General features: G+C 34.8%; 1 pseudogene; it reads left to right on the top strand.

Annotated features, from left to right (window-relative positions):
• Window positions 1-13,605: 13,605 nt before the first annotated feature.
• LOC120165100 lies at window positions 13,606-17,980 on the top strand (annotated as a pseudogene).
• The last annotated feature ends 590 nt before the right edge of the window (window positions 17,981-18,570 follow it).

The raw sequence follows: 18,570 nt of genomic DNA, 5'->3' as shown, positions 1-18,570 counted from the left end.
AAATTAAAATGAAGATAAAGAGGACACAAAATTTACGTAGAAAACCCCTAAATAATATAGGGTAAAATCCACGGGCAACGGTAGAAGAATTTCACTATGAGAAAATAGGAATTACAACCTCTCTCGATCTACCAAGGAGAAAACAATGATAATTCTCTCTTAATAAAAAGGAGAAAACAACTCTCAAGAAACTCTCTAAATTCTCTCTAGTATTTGGAAGAAAGCTAGAATGCTTTGGGATGATTTTGAAGCTAAATGAGCTAGGGTATTTATAGTTGAAGCTTAAGGACTAATTTGTAAATACCCTAAATTATAATGACTAAATTTGAGGTTTTACCCATACCTAAAAATCAACAAAAACTGCACCGCTTTCGATGCCTAATAATCCAATGCACTTTCGGTGCATTTGTTTTTTCAACAATCTCCCACTTGAAGATTTGATTGGAACAATCATATCTTCACACCATTTTTTCTACATTGTACCTTCATGTTCCTTACGTTTCTAACAAGCCACAGGAGGATCGACACCAAGTAAATTTATCGGCATTGATCGCCGTCGTCATGAAATCTGCTATGTTGTCTTTGGTATGGATCTTCTGCATATCTACCATCCCTTCTTCCACCTTTTCACGAATGAAATGGTATTGAACTAGTATGTGATTTGTCCTTGAATGAAATGCTGGATTCCTTGAAAGATGCAAGGCGTTTTGACTGTCACAAAACAGAGAGACATACTCTTGATTGTGCCCACACTCCTCCAATAGCATCTTCAACCAAATTGCTTCTTTACTGGCTTGTGTAGCTGGTACATATTCTGCTTCTGTTATGGATGTAGCCACAACTGACTGCAATTTTGAAACCCAGCTTACAACTCCACCAGCAACTTTGAACACATATCCTGTAGTAGATTTGTTTTTATCCAAATCCCCTGTATAGTCAGAATCTACATACCCATTGATTAGTAAGTTTGATCCTCCATAACATAATGCAATATTTGAGGTCCCTTTGATGTATCTCAGGATCCTCTTTACTGTATTCCAATGCTCTTTGCTTGGATTCGCCATGTACCGACTAACCACTCCCACTACTTGTGCAATGTCTGGTCTTGTGCATATCATAGCGAACATTAAACTTCCCACTGCTGATGCATACGGTACTCGAGACATCTTCATCCTCTCTTCTTCACTGCTAGGACTCATACTGGAGGATAATTTGAAGTTAATAGGAAGAGGGGTAGAAATTGGCTTACAATCTTGCATGCTGAATCGTGACAAGATCTTCTTCAAGTAATTCTTTTGTGAAAGCCAAATCTTCCTATTACTTCTGTCTCGGTGAATTTGTATCCCTAGAATCTTGTTTGTTGATCCCAAGTCCTTCATTTCAAATTCCCTAGCCAGTTGTGCCTTTTTATTCTTCAATATGATCTTTGTTGGGTCCTGCAACCAATATGTCATCCACATACAACAGTAATATAACAAAATCATTATCACCAGACCTCTTAAAATAAACACAAGGGTCTGCATTAAGTCTGTTGTATCCAAGGCACATAATAAAGGAATCAAATCTCTTATACCAACACCTCGGCGCCTGCTTTAGACCGTACAGAGATTTGTTCAACCTACAAACCAAGTTCTTCTTTTCTTTTTCTTCAAAACCTTCAGGCTGGAGCATATAAATCTATTCTTCAAGATTTCCATGAAGAAAAGTTGTTTTAACATCTAGCTGCTCTAGATGTAAGTTCAAGGTAGCACACATTGCCAAAACTACTCGAACTATTGTTAGTTGAACCACAGGAGAAAATATTTCATTGAAATCAATACATTGTTTTTGAGCATATCCTTTGACCACCAGTCTTGCACATACCTCTCAACTTGATCGTCACCATTTCGCTTGATTTTGAAGACCCATTTGTTACCAATTGGCTTCCTTCCTTGTGGTAGTGGCACAAGGTCCCATGTATTATTTTTATGAAGAGCTTTGATTTCTTCTTGCATCGCCATCATCCACAGTGAAGCATCTGAACTGTTTATTGTCTCCTCATATGTTGATGGCTCACCGTCCTCTGTTAAAAGACATTATGCAATATTACCTTCTATAACATAATCTGAGTGCCAATTGGGATGTCTTCTCACATGATCTGATTGACGAGTTGTTGGAGCTTCAGAACTCTCTGGTTCTTGTTCATCATGTGCTGGTTCTACTTCAGAAGAATCTCCTTGTTCAACCTCCTTTTCCACATGTATCTGTGTAGTCTTTGACTTTTCAGCGCTATCATCATCTTATTTTCTTTGTAGCTTATCTTCTACAAAGATAACATCCCTGCTGATGATCACTTTGCGGGCAGTGGGATCCCACAAGTGATACCCCTTTACTCCATCAGCATACCCCAAGAATTTGCATTTCCTGGATTTTGGATCCAGCTTTGAAATTTCTTGGGAGTTGTACATCACGTACACTATACTTCCAAATACATAGAGGTTTGAATAATCAGTTGGTTTTCCATTTCACATCTTCATTGGTGTCTTCAGCTCTATTGCAGTTGATGGAGCTCGATTCACCAAATAATAGGCGGTATTAACTGCTTTTTCCCAGAATGATTTTTCTAGGCCTGCATCCCTCAACATTGCCCTTGTTTTTTCTAATAAGGTTCTGTTCATCCGCTCTGCCACTCCATTTTGTTGAGGAGTGTTCGCCACTGTGAACTGTCTTTTGATGCCTTCTTTCCTGCAAAAATCATCAAATTCTTCGCTTGTGTATTTTCCTCCATTATCTGTTCTGAAACACTTGATCTTATTTCCAAAATCAAGTTCCACCCGCGCTTTGAAGTTTTTGAAAGTTGAAAACACATCTGACTTCTTTTTAATAGGGTACACCCAACATCTCCTGGAGTAGTCATCAATAAATGAGACAAAATATTTTGCTCTGCCTAGGGATATAACCGGTTCTTGCCATACGTTAGAGTGAACCAATTCTAGAACAATTTTGCCTCTAGAATTTGATGTGTTGAATTTCAACCGGTGCTGCTTACTTGTTATACAATGCTCACACAAAGTAAGTGATACCTTTGTTAAGCCTGGAAGTAGCTTTTGCTCCACAAGGACTTTCATTCCTTGTTCTGACATGTGTCCAAGTTTCTGATGTCATAGCATTGCAGAATTTGAACTACATGAGGCAACAGAGGCTTCTGCTTCTAGAAAAGTCTATCCCTTCAGCATGTACAAGTTTGCAGCTATCTTTTCGCCTTTCAGCACCACAAGCGCTCCACGGAACACGTTCATGATTCCTTTTCGTGTTTCAATCTTGCTTGCATTATTATCCAACAATCCATAGGATAATAAATTTTTCTTCAGGCCTTTCACGTGTCGCACATCTCGAACAACTTTAATTGTTTCATCATACATCTTCAATTTGATGGTTCCCACGCCAATGATCTCTAAGGCATGATCATTGCAACTATACACAGATCCTCCTGAGACAGGTTCATAATGATGGAATCATTCTCTTCTTGAGGTCATGTGATATGTTGCTCCCGAATCAATGAGTCATATATCTGCAAATATTTTTCTGCCTTCCACGGTGGTTAACGCTTCATAGCATAGAGCATCCCCATCATCTGAAGTGTTTGCGATATTGCCTTGTGGATTGGAGTTTTTATTTAGACTCCAACAATCCTTCTTCAAGTGACCCTTCTTTCTACAGTTGTAACACTTTAAATTCTTCTTACTTCTCGACTTAGATCTACCATGTTTGTGACTGCTGCTTTGGCCACGTTCCGTTGATCTCCCTCTCATCGTTGTCAACGCTTCTTCTTGTTGCAGATTTACTTGTATGTCTTCCTTGTTCTTGCGCCGATTTTCTTCTTATAAAACAGCAGCTGCAATGTCATCAAAGACTAGACTGGTGACATTATTGTTTGTCAAGTTGATGATGAGTTGATCATACGAATCAGGTAGACTTTGAAGTAGAAGTTCAGCATGTTCTTGTTCTCCCATTGTACATCTTAAGGATGTAAGCTGAGAAAATAACGTGTTCAACGTGTTTAAGTGCTCTGTCACTGAAGTAGATTCTGGCATCCGGAGAGTATACAATTTCCTCTTAAGGAAAATTTTATTGTGCAACGATGTGGCCTCATACAATTTGGTGAGATGATCCCATATCTCCATAGTTGTCTTCTTCTCCTCGATGCTTGACAATACTTCATCTGCTAATGCTAGATGAAAGTTTGTCATAGCATTCCCGTCTATTTTGATCCATTTATTGTCATATGTGAAATCCACCGGCCTTTCACTGATAGCTGCTAGACAACCGTATTTCCTCAGGATGACCTTTATCTTCAATTTCCACAATGAGAAATTTTTCCCATTGAATTTTTCAATATCAAATTTCGTTGTCATAGCTTCTTTTACGGATAGCTCCCACTATTTCACTATCGTGAATAGTTCTCTGGAACCTTCAAAGAATGGGTAATAACTTCTTATTTTCTTATGTTGGAGGATCCACCTTTTGGTGGCAACCACAAAGACAATAAGCATATATTACATACTCTATCTGGCTAGGATACCAATTGTTGCAGAAGACGGCTATCGGATAGAGCAAAATCGCAACTGATAATTTGAGAAAATAAAAATGAAGATAAAGAAGACACAAAATTTATGTGGAAAACCCCTAAATAATATAGGGTAAAAACCACGGGCAACGGTAGAAGAATTTCACTATGAGAAAATAGGAATTACAACCTCTCTCGATCTACCAAGGAGAAAACAATAATAATTCTCTCTTAATAAAAAAGAGAAAACAACTCTCAAGAAACTCTCTAAATTCTCTCTAGTATTTGGAAGAAAGCTAGAATGCTTTGGATGATTTTGAAGCTAAATGAGCTAAAGTATTTATAGTTAAAGCTTAAGGACTAATTTGTAAATACCCTAAATTACAATGACTAAATTTAAGGTTTTACCCATACCTAAAAATCAACAAAAACTGCACCACTTTTAGTGTCTAATAATCCAATGCACTTTCGGTGCATTTGTTTTTTCAACACCCATACGAGTCAGAACGCTACATTGACCACTCACAATCCTTCTCATGAGCCTGGTGTTTGTTCTACAACCCCATCTTGTACTACTTCGGTTCTCCATAAAACTGATCATTTCCTTGCTCAATGCATGGATGTTGTCTGTTCACAAGGGTCTTCTCGTGGTGCTCAATCCTTGGCCAATTGTCATCCCATGGTTACACGAATTAAACTAGGAATCTTCAAACTAAATTCCTTTGTAGCATCGGTTGCTGTTGATGAATGTAATAAACTTGCTTCGATTACCCAAGCTTTATCTCACCTAAAATGGAGGGAGGTGATTTTTAGTTAGCGTGAAGCTCTTCTGAAGAATGATACGTGGGTTCTTTCTCCCATACCTGAAGGTCAAAAGGCTGTAGGGTGCAAGTGATTGTTTAAAATCAAATGTCATGTCGACAATTAAATCGCCAGGTATAAGGCTCATTTAATTGCCAAGGGGTTTTCACATATTCCTGGCAATACTTTGTTGAAACTTTCAGCCTTGTGGTTAAATACTCCACTGTTAACGTGGTTCCATCTCTTGCGATTTTGCGAGGACGAATTTTCTGACACGTGGATATAAATAACGTCTTCCTTAACGTTGATCTTGACAAATAAGTGTATATGACACAACCCTGGGCTTTGAGCAAGTGGCTAGCGATGGCTTAAAGCTTGTGTGTAAATTGCAAAAGGCGTTTTATGGCTTATGCCAAGCCTCACGTATATGGTACCCAAAGTTGAGGCAATTCTTAATCGAGATGGGCTTTCGAGGGTCGTATGCGGATGCCTCATTGTTTGTTCGACAAATAAATGGTACTCATACGATGTAACTCATATATGTTGATGACATCATTATGACTAGATACTCCAATGCAGCAGTGAAAGAAATCGTGAAGCTTATTGGGCAAAAGTTCTCTTTAAAGGACTTAGGAGACCTTAATTATTCTCTTGGCATTGAAGTACAACAAAACACAGGGAAGCTAGTGTTGCGACAATGAAAATTCATTTATGAACTTCTTGAGAAAGTTCATATGCATGACGCCAAACCAGTGCCTACTTCGATAACAGTTTCTCCAAAGCTAGCTCGTGAAGTTTATAAAGTTATCGATGATGCTTAAACTTATCTAAGTGTGGTTGACGCTCTGCTATATTCCAGTCCTACGAGACCTAATATAACATTCAGCGTGAACTTAGTTGCTTAGTATATACATCAACCATGTGAAGGGCATTGGATCATTGTTAAAAGTATACATTGATATCTGAATGGAACCATTGACTTTGGCCTCGTCTTTCAAGCGGTTAGCTCTAATGAGGTGTCACATAGCAGAATTTGCTGATGTGGATTGGGCGAGTAGTGTTGATAACCTCTGTTCGATCTCAAGATATTGTGTTTTATTAGGTAGCAATCTTATGTCATGGGGTTCTAAAAAATAAAGAATTGTGTCTCGATTAACAATTAAAGCTGAATATAAAAGTGTCACCGATGATGTGTCTGAGGCTGTCTGGATTAAATCTCTCCCATTAGACATGAAGGATGTTCCAAATTCGGTACCAGTAGGTTGGGGGCGACAACACAAGTACTATGACGATGAATGTTAATCCTATCTTTCATGATCAATCTAAACATGTTGAGCTAGATATGTATTTTGTCCGAGAGAATGTGACTAATCAAGTTCTTCAAGTAAACTATGTACATGATAAGTCGCGAATAGCTTCACTACGCCTTTAACAAGAGCATCTCATGTCTTGCTTTATACAAATGTAACCCCCTAGTCACAACCTATGTGTTACGATCAGATCTAACATATTACAATAAATAAAAATTCACAAAAAATATTTTTCCACACTTTAAAATTCAAAGCCCCTTTTAAAACATAGTTATAATAGTAAAACTCAAATCGAGTAACATAAAACATGAAATACCACGAGTGAAACAAAATATCAATAACTAGTGACAAAATAATCCATATATCACAGGTGAAAGTAAATAAGCCATAAACCATTATATCAAAATAATAAGCACACGTCACCGAAACAAAGGCAATTCGGAAAATTGAAACATTACATTAAAAGATATTGTATGGAATGTGTTGATCCTCCAAATATCAGGTCTAAGGTACCTATCCAAAAGTATCGAAAAGGGAAAACATTGGGGCAATGAGCTAGGGATCTCAGTGTGTTCCAACACGTGCAAAATAAAACATGCTAATACATTTAAAAATCAGATTTTAGAAATCATAAAATAAAGATAACAGTAAAGTTTTTATTTAGAACAAATAACTACCCTCCACCCGTACACCAAATGAAATTCTCCAGAACAGGAATCCATAAGGCCTTCCCTATACCCCTAGGATCTAAGAGCCCAATATGAATGATCATAACATAAATGACTTACCATGCTAGTTGAACCTCAAAGTCTCCAGACACCTACCCAAACAGTAGCCCAATAAAACAATTTCAGATAGCACCGGTAAAATCATGAGATCATAAATAAGACATTTTACAGTAATAGTAATCCATAGAACATGTACCAGACAATAAAAAATTTCAAATCAGTAAAAACAGAACTCAAGAAAATCAGTAAACAAAATCATGCTTTCAAAATTAGTTACAACAAAACAAATAAATATAGCACACAATGAACACACCTCGCGAAGCGGGTATGCTTGAGAAATCTATTGAGCACTAGTATCGATACGATAAAAAGTAATACACGATCCTAAATCAAATCATAACAGGGTTACTATCGGAATAATGTACCGAACATAGTATTTAACAGAGTTACAGAACTATACGAGTAATCACGGCTCACGCGGCCATACAGATCAAGAGAAGTTGAGTCGAGCAGTCATACGATCGGGAGAATCACATGTACCTATCAAAACCAAAGGCATAAATCAATCCTCGTCATTCCTTTTTATTTCCTTAACCAGTTTAATTAAATAACTATGCAAGTTCGAGTTCAATGGTCAATTCGAAGGCTTTCGGTTTAGAATTTGATGAAACAAATTTCGGATTCAGACTTAAGACGTTAAAAACATAAATATGATTTTTTTCAAAAAAGTTAACTTTTTGATCAAAGTCAACGATCAACGAGTCAACATCAAAGTCAAAGTTAATAGGTATGATCAACAGCGGGTCAAAGTCAATTGTTCAATCAACGATCAACAGTTTGACTTGTATGTGTTGACTCGACACGAGTTGACTCAATGGGTTGACTCGATTTATAGAAGACTCGGCTGGATGACAAGCCCCACATGCGGCGGTGGTGCGTGGCGGCACGTGCAACGACGACAGAGTGAGTTTTGAACGATCATTTTCTCTTCGTTCAATTATTGCCAAAATCAACCAATAATAGATAAAATAACAAGTTGAGATACACTAAAATGACCGAAAAAGAATCAGAAGCTTACCAAAATGACGGTCAGCGAAGCGAACAAACGATGGTGAAGCGACGATACTGACTCAGTTTTAGTCAGAACAGAGCGGGGAACCCAATGACGATGACGGTGAGGCTAACCGACGACGGTATCGATCGAGAATCATAAAAAATTATGGTGGATTTAGGAATTTCTGACGAATCTTTAAGTCGTTCTCCATGAAGAACGATGGCCCTAAATGGAGCGAGGGTGGTCAGGTTTTACTCAGCGCGGGATAATACTCTGCTTGCTGATGGTGGTGCGTCTCACGGAAGCATGTGGTGGCCGAAATCAAGGAAGAAACAATAACGGGGTTTTAGGTTTCGATAACCTTCACGGGGCTTTCCACGTCGATTGGCAACGGTTTACGTCGAATAAACAAAAGGGTTTTGGTCACTGGAGGTCATCGGTGTCGTTGAGGGTGGCAGCGTAAGACACTGCTGACCGGAACACGGTGAACGAGAAAGACGGTTAGGGAGAGAGATATGGGTTTCATATGGGGAAGGTTACCGGATACACCAAATTAGAAAGAAAAAAAGGTTTTAAAAACATATGAATTGGTTTAAAATAAGTTTTTAATTACCCACCATCCACAATGACCATAGCTCAATGGTTAAGCCTTAGGTTGAACTGTCTAGAACACGTATGGGTTCAGATTGTAATAACCACAAATTTTATTTAATTTCGAAAATTTAGGGGCGTGACACGCAACATCTTGGTCGCTACAGTAGATGAAAAGTAGCTAGAATGTTGTAGCATGAGTTTGTAGACCTCAGAAAATAGTGAGGAGCAGCGAGAATATTGGAATGTGGAACGCATTGATATATGTTGACGTATGGTTGCATGGTATGCATGAGTTTACCTAGGGTTTGTTATTCTGGTGAGGTTGTTATACATGGATGATGTCATAGCTTGTTATAAGGAGTCTATATATTGAGTATTGTAGACGATTTGTATGAATGTATGTATGTGTTTTATCAATAAATAAAATAGTGTTTTCGACATACTCTAGTGCATTGATGTCTTTATCTCTAACGAGGAGCGCACTATCAAAATTACGATTAAGCCATTGACTCTTTATTTCAGTCTATAGAGATGAGACCATGCAATTTAATATAGACGGAGATCCCTGATTAGACCCATACAATAAACGATTTCAAATATTTTAGGTTTATCTTTCTTGGTTTATTTATCTAAAGGCTAGAAGACCATTATTTCAAATATAATCCTTCTGGGTTTTCGTGAGAGAGAAAGGTTTACAGTGTGACGATGAAGGTGACAATAATGTTGCGGGTTTGGATTTTGAAATTTTTAAGTTTTAATTTAGAGTTTACAATTTTTAAATTTACATATCATATGAAAATAATAATAATAATAAAATAAATCATGTTATAATAAAATATAAATAAAATAAACCATGTCGTAATATATTTTATAGTTTAACAATCAATTGATCGAAGGATTAATTCAAAAGTTTAATGATTGAAATTAAAAAGAATTTATAACTTCAATGGGAGTGAGAAAAAAGTTCATCGGTGAATTTTGTAATTTACCATATATTTAACATGGAAGGGAATAATTATTTTTAAAAATTACACATTTATCACGTAACGGGTAAGGATAGAGCTTGCTAGCAGTTAGGTGTGAATTTGATTAGACGTCGTCTATGTTGTCCGCTCAATTGTCATTCCTATCTAACCATAAGACCAGTTGACTGACACGTGCCCACTGTTCCCATTCCCACCAAACCCCCAATCTTACTCTTCTATCTTCTCTTCCAACTTTGACCTCACCAACCCAAATATTTGTTTAAGTGTCACGTAACAAAAATATATTTATTAAGGATTAAACTTAATCATAAAAATGTCCACGAGTATTAGTACATGTGGGTGAGATTAAAAATTTGTTATTGTAAGATTAAATTCGAATCTTACTACTATGATTTTGTATATTTTGATCTTGAATTGAGAGAACCATCCCTTACCTAAATTTTATGTAACAAAAAAATGATTAATTTAGTTAAAATAATCATTTTCATATTTATTTCGTAAAAGGTATATATCAAACATTTTTTTTTCTAGAATCTAATTTCATTTGCATCTGACAAAAGACGAGTGTAGTTCAATTTAAACAAAATACATAACAGTTTTTTTTAAAATGGAAAGTGACAATCCAAAAGTGTTGGTATGATCCAAAACTTTTTTTAATGCAACTCTTTTATCATTGTATTACATGCTCGATTTATTATATAATAGTGCGTAAAAGGTTAATATGATTGTTTATCTTATCAATAGTTGGTGATAAAATTCGACTGTATTCAAAACTGGTTCGTGTGATAGAAATAAAGAAAGAGAGAAAATAAAAAAGAAGAACAATGTAGGTGATAGAAGGAGAGAATAGAGAGCCCTCTCAAAAAATTTGTTTTATAGACTTTTTTACTCACTCTTTGACAATTGATGTCCGTTAGTTGACTATTAGACTATACAAATATGATAAATAACTATTAAATTTTATTTTATTGAAAGTTGCGTCAAAGATTGAGGAGTATGAATTTCGAAGAACAATCGTGATGAATGATGGTTTTAAAGATGATATGATATCTTTAGAAAAATTCTGGAAGCTTCCCTCAACAGATGGAGTCTTCTAATATCTTTATTGAAGGAAATTTGATAATTTTCAGATGATTTATTCGAAGGTATAACAAATACGTTTTTATTTCATGAAAGAATAGGTTTTTTTACCTTTTAAATTTAAAAGTTAATTATTATTATTATTATTAAAATCATTCTAATAAATTTACTAATACGAGATTTTAAAATAAAATGCACTAATTTATGTCAAGTAACAAAAGAAATATCGTCCTGATAGACATCCAATTGTAACAAAAGAATATTAATGATGTTTGTAAATTTGGACTAAATCTTTGAATAGAGTAGCTGGGAGACTGAATTTTAAATATATACCAAAGAGTAAATATATATAAATAAACAAAGCATACAAATATAACTATTCAAATTTAAGTATGAATACTATCTTTTTATTGAGATATACTCTAATTATTGATCGGTTTAATTATTTATTGTTTTAAAAGAATAAATTTGAATCTATCAAATGATGTCAGTGGTAAAAAAAATATTATTTTCATTAAAGGTTTTGAGTTCGACCAATTACACGTATAGGACATGTGTTTATTATCAATTGGTTAAGAAAATTCTAAACATGAATACTACTTTAGTTGTATGTCTCTTTATATATATATTTGAATAGATATATATAGCAATTTTAAAAATAATTACGATCATAAATAAATATCCATAACTTCATTATTTCTCATGAAATGTCTAACGTAGTAGTAACTAATTTATAACCTATATCAAAATGGCGTTACTAACCTACAAAAATTAATAAATGAATTTAACATGGCATATACCCGCCAATAACAAAAAGGAATAAGAAAGAGTATTAACAAAAATAAAATATACAAATTCATAAATTTAGGAAAGGAAAATTCTACAACGCTCGACGAACACACCAATGGTAAGCATCATTAATTTAATTTATAAAAAATTAAAATTCTAAAGGGTCCGACGTATAGTTATAATTTAGTTAAAAAATTAAAGGTAAATTATTTAAAATAAAATATAAACTATATCAGTGACCACCTAATTATTACCCCTTTTTATTTCGACCACCATTTTTGAAACTTTTCCAATCAAGTCACTCAAATATTTAAATGCACTCAATTAAGTCACTTGTCGTTAATATTTAACGGAAAAGCTGATGAGGCAACTAAAATATTTGATATAATTACATATTTGGTCCATGTTACTTATATATTTTATCAATTTGGTCCTAATTTTAATAAATTAAAATAAACTTAACCCTCAAATCAAATGGTGTCAAAGTTATCTTCATTCATCTTATTCTTTCAATTTGTAGGAAAACAAACAAGAAATAAATAAAAAAACTTACAAAAAAATGATTTCATTTTTGAGAAATTAAAAAAAATCAAATATCAAACACTTTGATTTAAAAAATACATCTATATTAAGTAAAATCAAAATTTAAACTCTTAAAAATTAATCCAAAGCAATTAGATTTTACTTATAATGTGACGAATTAGGTAAAAATAAAGTTATAATACTTGGATAACTGACTAATAAAAATGAATATTTTTAAACAAACGATCTAAAAGTAATTACAAAATAAAATTTAAACTTCTAAAATCATTAAAAGATGTAATTTAAACACATAAATTTGTCACACTAATTATCTTGTGTGTATCAATGTAAAATATAGTATTTTAAGCTAAAAAAAGAACATGTTAACAAGTTTCATCACAAAATATCAGCATGTTTATTTTACTTTATTATAAAAAAAATAAAAATCGATAAAGAGAAAAGAAAAATTGTAATAACTGGCATTAAATTGGATTCTTCTCCAATTAACTACTTTGATATATTTGATTTATTAAAATTAAGACCAAATTGATAGAATATATAAGTAACAATAACCAAATGTGTAATTATACCAAATATTTTGACTGCAACATCAGTTTTTTCGTTAAATATTAACGACAAGTGGTTTAATTTAATGTATTTAAATAGTTGAGTGACCTGATTGATAAAATTTCAAAAATGAAAGTCAAAATAAAAAAGGTAATGATTAGGTGGTCACTGTTATAATTTACATTTTATTTTAATTAATTTACCTTTAAATAATTTTTAACTAATTTAAAATTAAAAGTTGAATCCTTTAAAATTTTAAAAAATAAATTAATAATATTCATCGTTAATAATATTAATCAGTGTTTGTCGAACGTTGTAGAATATCTTTTCGGAAATATATAATAAAAACGTGTCCCGACATATTTTATTTAAACAAGCTTTTGTAAAAATATTATTGGTCCACGTGGCAGTTTGATCTTGATTTTAGATTAAAAGGAAGGATTGAGAACCGGTCACAATGCAGATAGAAAGGGAGGGGTTTCAATTACCTTCTATTGCCGGTACACCATCTCGACTCCACCGGTCGATCCGGTTTCGTGGTCAAAGATCATATGGGTTTAAGCACTTCCTCTTCTATTTATTTATTTTCTTGTTGGTTTCTCTTTTTAAAGGGTTTTTTGTCTTCAAATTCCTTCATTCCAAACCACATAAACTAAAGAACAAGAGAAAAATGGATGTTGTTTCAATGAATTTAAATTGAATTTAATTTGGTATTTATTTTTTGCATTTCCCGGTCTTTGTTTATTAGAAAAAATTCAAGGAATTCCCTCAGGAAAATTTTCATCTTCTTTGCATTCTTTTCCGTATATATGTATATTGGGATTTAAGAAACTGGAGATCATTTTAATTTAAAAGGTGAGTTATTGGCTTGTCTCATTCTAACTTTTCTGTTGTTTTTTTTACTTGAATTATTGGTTTCTTCTTTCTCTGGGTTTATCTTCTTTTGGAGTGGATTCTTTTATTCGGTTGAATTGTGCTCAAATTGTGTTTTACATCACTGAATTTCGATTTAAACTGTGTTTTAGGTAGAGATCTAATCTGTTTTTCTTGTTGGTAGATGTTCACCATGATTCATGGCAAATTTAAATCTTGGGGTCATTTTAGAGGTTTTTGCGACTTTAATTGAAAGATAAAGAGAGAAGATAATAAGAATACGACATTTGTTCCATTAAGCTATTGTTTGACGTTGAGAATTTCAGGCAATTTGATTCTACTTTGTTAATTTACTTTTAACGATTTTTTTTTTAATTTTATCAAAGTTAACGTTACTATGTTCTTCCCTTGATGCAATGTTTTGGGTTTTGTTATCTGAAATTTGATTGGTTTTTATTTTTTTAAGATTCCGGCCATTTATTTTTTGTTTTCTGGGGTTTATGTCTTTTCTTTTTGGCGTTTGGATCGGGTAATCTAATAATCATTCATAGATACAGGAAAATTAATTTGATTCATTTTTTGTTGATTATAAAGTTTGTGTGGTTATATTTGTAATTTTTCATTTTTGGATTGGCTTATTTACAGAGAATTTGAATCTGGAGAGATTAATGTTTCTTTATGGTTGATGGGTTGGATTATCATACGTGCCTGAGATATGGCGTTTAAGAAGAGGCTAGATTATGGATTTAATGCCTTCAGTGTCTCAAATATACCACGTGCCCCTCGATCAATTCGGGTATGCCTTTTTCTTATTCATTATTTCTTGGATCTTTTAAAGTTTTCTGTTGGTTTTCTTTGGCTTTTGATCATGTTGAATATTGTACTAAAACTTGATGAACAAAATGATTGTTGTTTTTGGTTCCAGAGGAGGGATCGGACTAAGAAGACAGTTGATGATACTAAAATTTGCGCATTTGAATTGTTAGCTTCTTTAGCTGGGAAGCTACTGGAGGAGAGTGAAAGCTCTGGTTTAAGCAATGCGTCTGAAGGATACAATCATGTTTCTATAGGTAAAGATGTTAAACAAGAAATTGAGTATGATGATAAACCATCAAAAATTGAATGTATCGAGCATGTAATTTGCAAAGCTAGTGTTGTTGCCTCAGATTGGACTACCGAAAACAGTGATGATATGAAGGAATTTAAACATTATGAAAACGATGCCATTTTGGATCGCATTGTGACAAAGATGCAGCCTGCTTACTCAGAGCAAACTAACTGTGATTTAAAGTCTGCAATTTGCAAATCCAATGTAGCATATGGGAGTTTTCCTGGTAATTTAGATGGTTGTTCCCCTGATTTCGGGAAGTTGTGTGATGGTATATGTGAGAATGACGGTAAACAAGAGAGAGAGGCTGAGGGTTTGGAATCTGGAGCTTACGCTATTGCTAATAATTTCTCCTTGAAGGACCCATTATTTGTCTATGACGTTTCCTGCACCCTTTAATTCAGATAGAGATGTCAAATTACCATCACGTAGTGATTCTGTTCCTAATGCTTATTTTTCAAGGTTTAGGAACGATATTAAGTTAGGTAGTAGAGATGATGATGAAAAAGTTTCTAGGTTTAATAAACATAGCAACAGGTTCAAAGCTTCTAAGCCTCCAACACTTACAGAAGATCGAAGAATAAGGAAGTTCCTAACTTCCAAATACTGGAAAGCTGCTCCAAAGATGAAGGATTTTGAACATTTGAGAGCTGGTGAGTGTTTCCAATGGTTTTAGAATTAGTAGCATTCTTCGTACATTTTGTCCACTCGTAATTAAAGTTCATGAATCGTCCCTCTTGTTGATTTTGTGTTCCTTATGTTTCTAGATGGAGGAATAAAATCTGTAAATCACAAGCGGAAGACCTACTGTAACTATGACAATTGTCAATATGACACACTTTATAAAAGGAGGAAGTTCTTTGACCGTAGCTCTATAGTAACTTCTGATGAGGGGATTGGTAGCGGAAGCGTTTCTAATTCACCTGAGAAGATTAAGAAGGAAAATAATAGTAGCTCAGGGGCAATGTCGCATGGAGGTGCTTCCCTACTGCAATTATCTTTTAATTTATAGATTTCCAGATCGAGATGTCAACTAACCCAACTAAACTATTTTATTCTGCCGTGTGGCATGTGAGATATCCTCCTTGGTTACAGGCCACCAATCATCCTACAAGTCTAATGATTCTCATTGTATGAATGTTTTTTTGTGTTACCACAAAATACATACGGGTGGGTTCTGATTTTGGGGAATGTCTTACTCAAGGTTTGTTCTTTTGTACAGTAAAATTAAGAATAAAGTCCTTTAGGATTCCAGAACTTTATATTGAGGTGCCAGAAACTGCGACTGTCGGTTCACTAAAGGTATAGGAATTTCATGTTGTTGTACCTTTTTTCATTTAATCAATGCTCAGCTTTTAATATTAGTGGTACTTAAATGTGAGTAGAGGACTGTTTTGGAGGCGGTGACTGCCTTACTTGGAGGTAGAATCCGTGTTGGGGTACTCCTTCAAGGGAAGAAAGTGAGAGATGACAGTAGAACTTTATCACAAACAGGTATTTCTTCTGAAGATAATTTGGATACTCTAGGTTTCACTTTGGAGCCTGGTCCTGTGATAGCTCCCCCACAGTTGTGCTCTGAGGAACCTCCTCTCTTGTTGCCATGTGGTGCTGCCCCTCAAAATTTAACAAGGTGATTCTTTTATGTTTCGTGCTTGGTTGTAAATTGTAATGAATCTTGGTTTGAATCTCTTCACGTCACGTTCTATGCGATATGAGTTACTTGTAACTTTGATTAATTCATCCTTGGTTTCCAGCTTTCGAGCCACACCAGACCCAGATACAAAGATTGCCACAGCTGACCCAACATTACTGACCAATTCAGCAAAAGCCATGGATTGTAATTACAAACACACTTCCTCCCAAACTGACATACTAACTGATAAAAAGCTGTCGGAGTCTAGAGCTCTAGTTCCAGTTCCTGCAATGAATGTCAAGGCACTTGCGGTTGTCCCTGCCAACCAGAAAATACGAAAATCTGAGCTTGCACAGCGCCGAATCAGGAGGCCATTTTCTGTGTCAGAAGTAGAAGCACTGGTACAGGCCGTTGAGGAGCTCGGTACAGGAAGGTATAATATCATAAGCTGACGTCCTTTTTACTTCTCTCATGCACCCTGACACCCTCATTTCATGAATTTGATGACGGCTACGAAAACAATTATATATGTTGTTTCGATTGGTTCTTTCATTGAATAGGATGCAACATACAAAAGTTGAGAATTTAAAATCGTCCTTCTTCCGGCATTTGCAGGTGGCGGGACGTTAAATTGCGAGCATTTGAGAATGCTGGCCATCGAACTTATGTGGACTTGAAGGTAAAAGTCTTTTCTTTTTCAACTGTTACTTTCACTATGAAGAGGAAATGGATGATTAATAAGAACTACCATGAACGATAACCAGTATGTTGGATTCCTGGGTTATCATTCTATGTAGCTGGATTTCCATGACTCTCGTTAACCTAGGCTTTCAACATTTCTTTTCGTTGCTAGATGGATCTTTCATTAATTGCTATGTTTTGCACAACCGGTATTCTTGCTGGAACTAGTTGTATCAGCTGTTATTAAACTATATCATTGTTGTTCCCAGGATAAATGGAAAACATTAGTTCACACTGCGAAAATTTCGCCGCAGCAAAGACGGGGAGAGCCGGTACCCAAGAACTGTTGGACAGGGTCATGGCTGCTCATGCTTACTGGTCTCAGCATCAAGCTAAAAAACAAGTCAAAAATCATACCGGAACTTTGAGAATTACGGACTCCCAGGCTGACAGAAACGGAGTTGCGGTAGCTATTCCGACCGTCTCTATGTAAACAAAGAAGAAAGGGGGAAAACATGTACAAAGGATACAGATTCTATGTAATATTTGCTCACACTGAAGTTGATTCATTTCCAGCTTCTAATCATGGAGCCATTGGCATTTATGTAAATGACTGGAGGAAACACAATGGCTTCTTTAACCCGATTTACAGTACGTTTTCTTCCTAAATTAATTTAAGTTTGGATTTGTAATTCTTATCATTGTACTCGGGAGAAAATAAAATTCTGTTTTTCTTCATTTCAGTTTCTTGGAATCATTGGGCAGCTGTGTGATTCATTTCTTAAATCTACTTCATTGATTTTTGTTTTGGTATACCATCATATTCTAGTTAAAAGGACATGATTTTGATCTTCAGATCCAATTTAAAGCCAAGTATTTTATAAAGCAAAGCCAAATAGAGGTAGGTATAGGTTGCTGCTCCGGCACTTTACACCATGTGACATTGTCACTCTTGTCAATGAATGGCTCCACCTAATAAACCAATTACTTGCACTTTAATTTTCCCAACTTTGAATCAAAAGAGTATCTTTAGCTTTATCCATGCAAATAATAATTCCTAACATTTTTAGTCTTGACCTTTTTTTTACCTATAGTCATGTAGTAATATCTATTCTAGAGACTATTATTAGTTTGATAATAAAAACTCATATATCCTGATGTATTTGGTACTTGAACCCAAGACTTCTAAGGATAACAACTATATCCATTTATTCATTGAGATAGCTTGTCAAAGCCATATTCCCATATGTAATGGGGTATGGGGGAGGTAGGTAGTAGGTTGCCCCCAACGCCAGGTT

The sequence above is a fragment of the Hibiscus syriacus genome, unplaced genomic scaffold (genome assembly GCF_006381635.1).
Source record: "Hibiscus syriacus cultivar Baekdansim isolate YM2019G1 unplaced genomic scaffold, ASM638163v2 tig00111569_pilon, whole genome shotgun sequence".
NCBI lineage: Eukaryota > Viridiplantae > Streptophyta > Magnoliopsida > Malvales > Malvaceae > Hibiscus > Hibiscus syriacus.
Note: the sequence above shows the minus strand (reverse complement) of the source record. Positions and strands in the feature narration are given on the sequence as shown.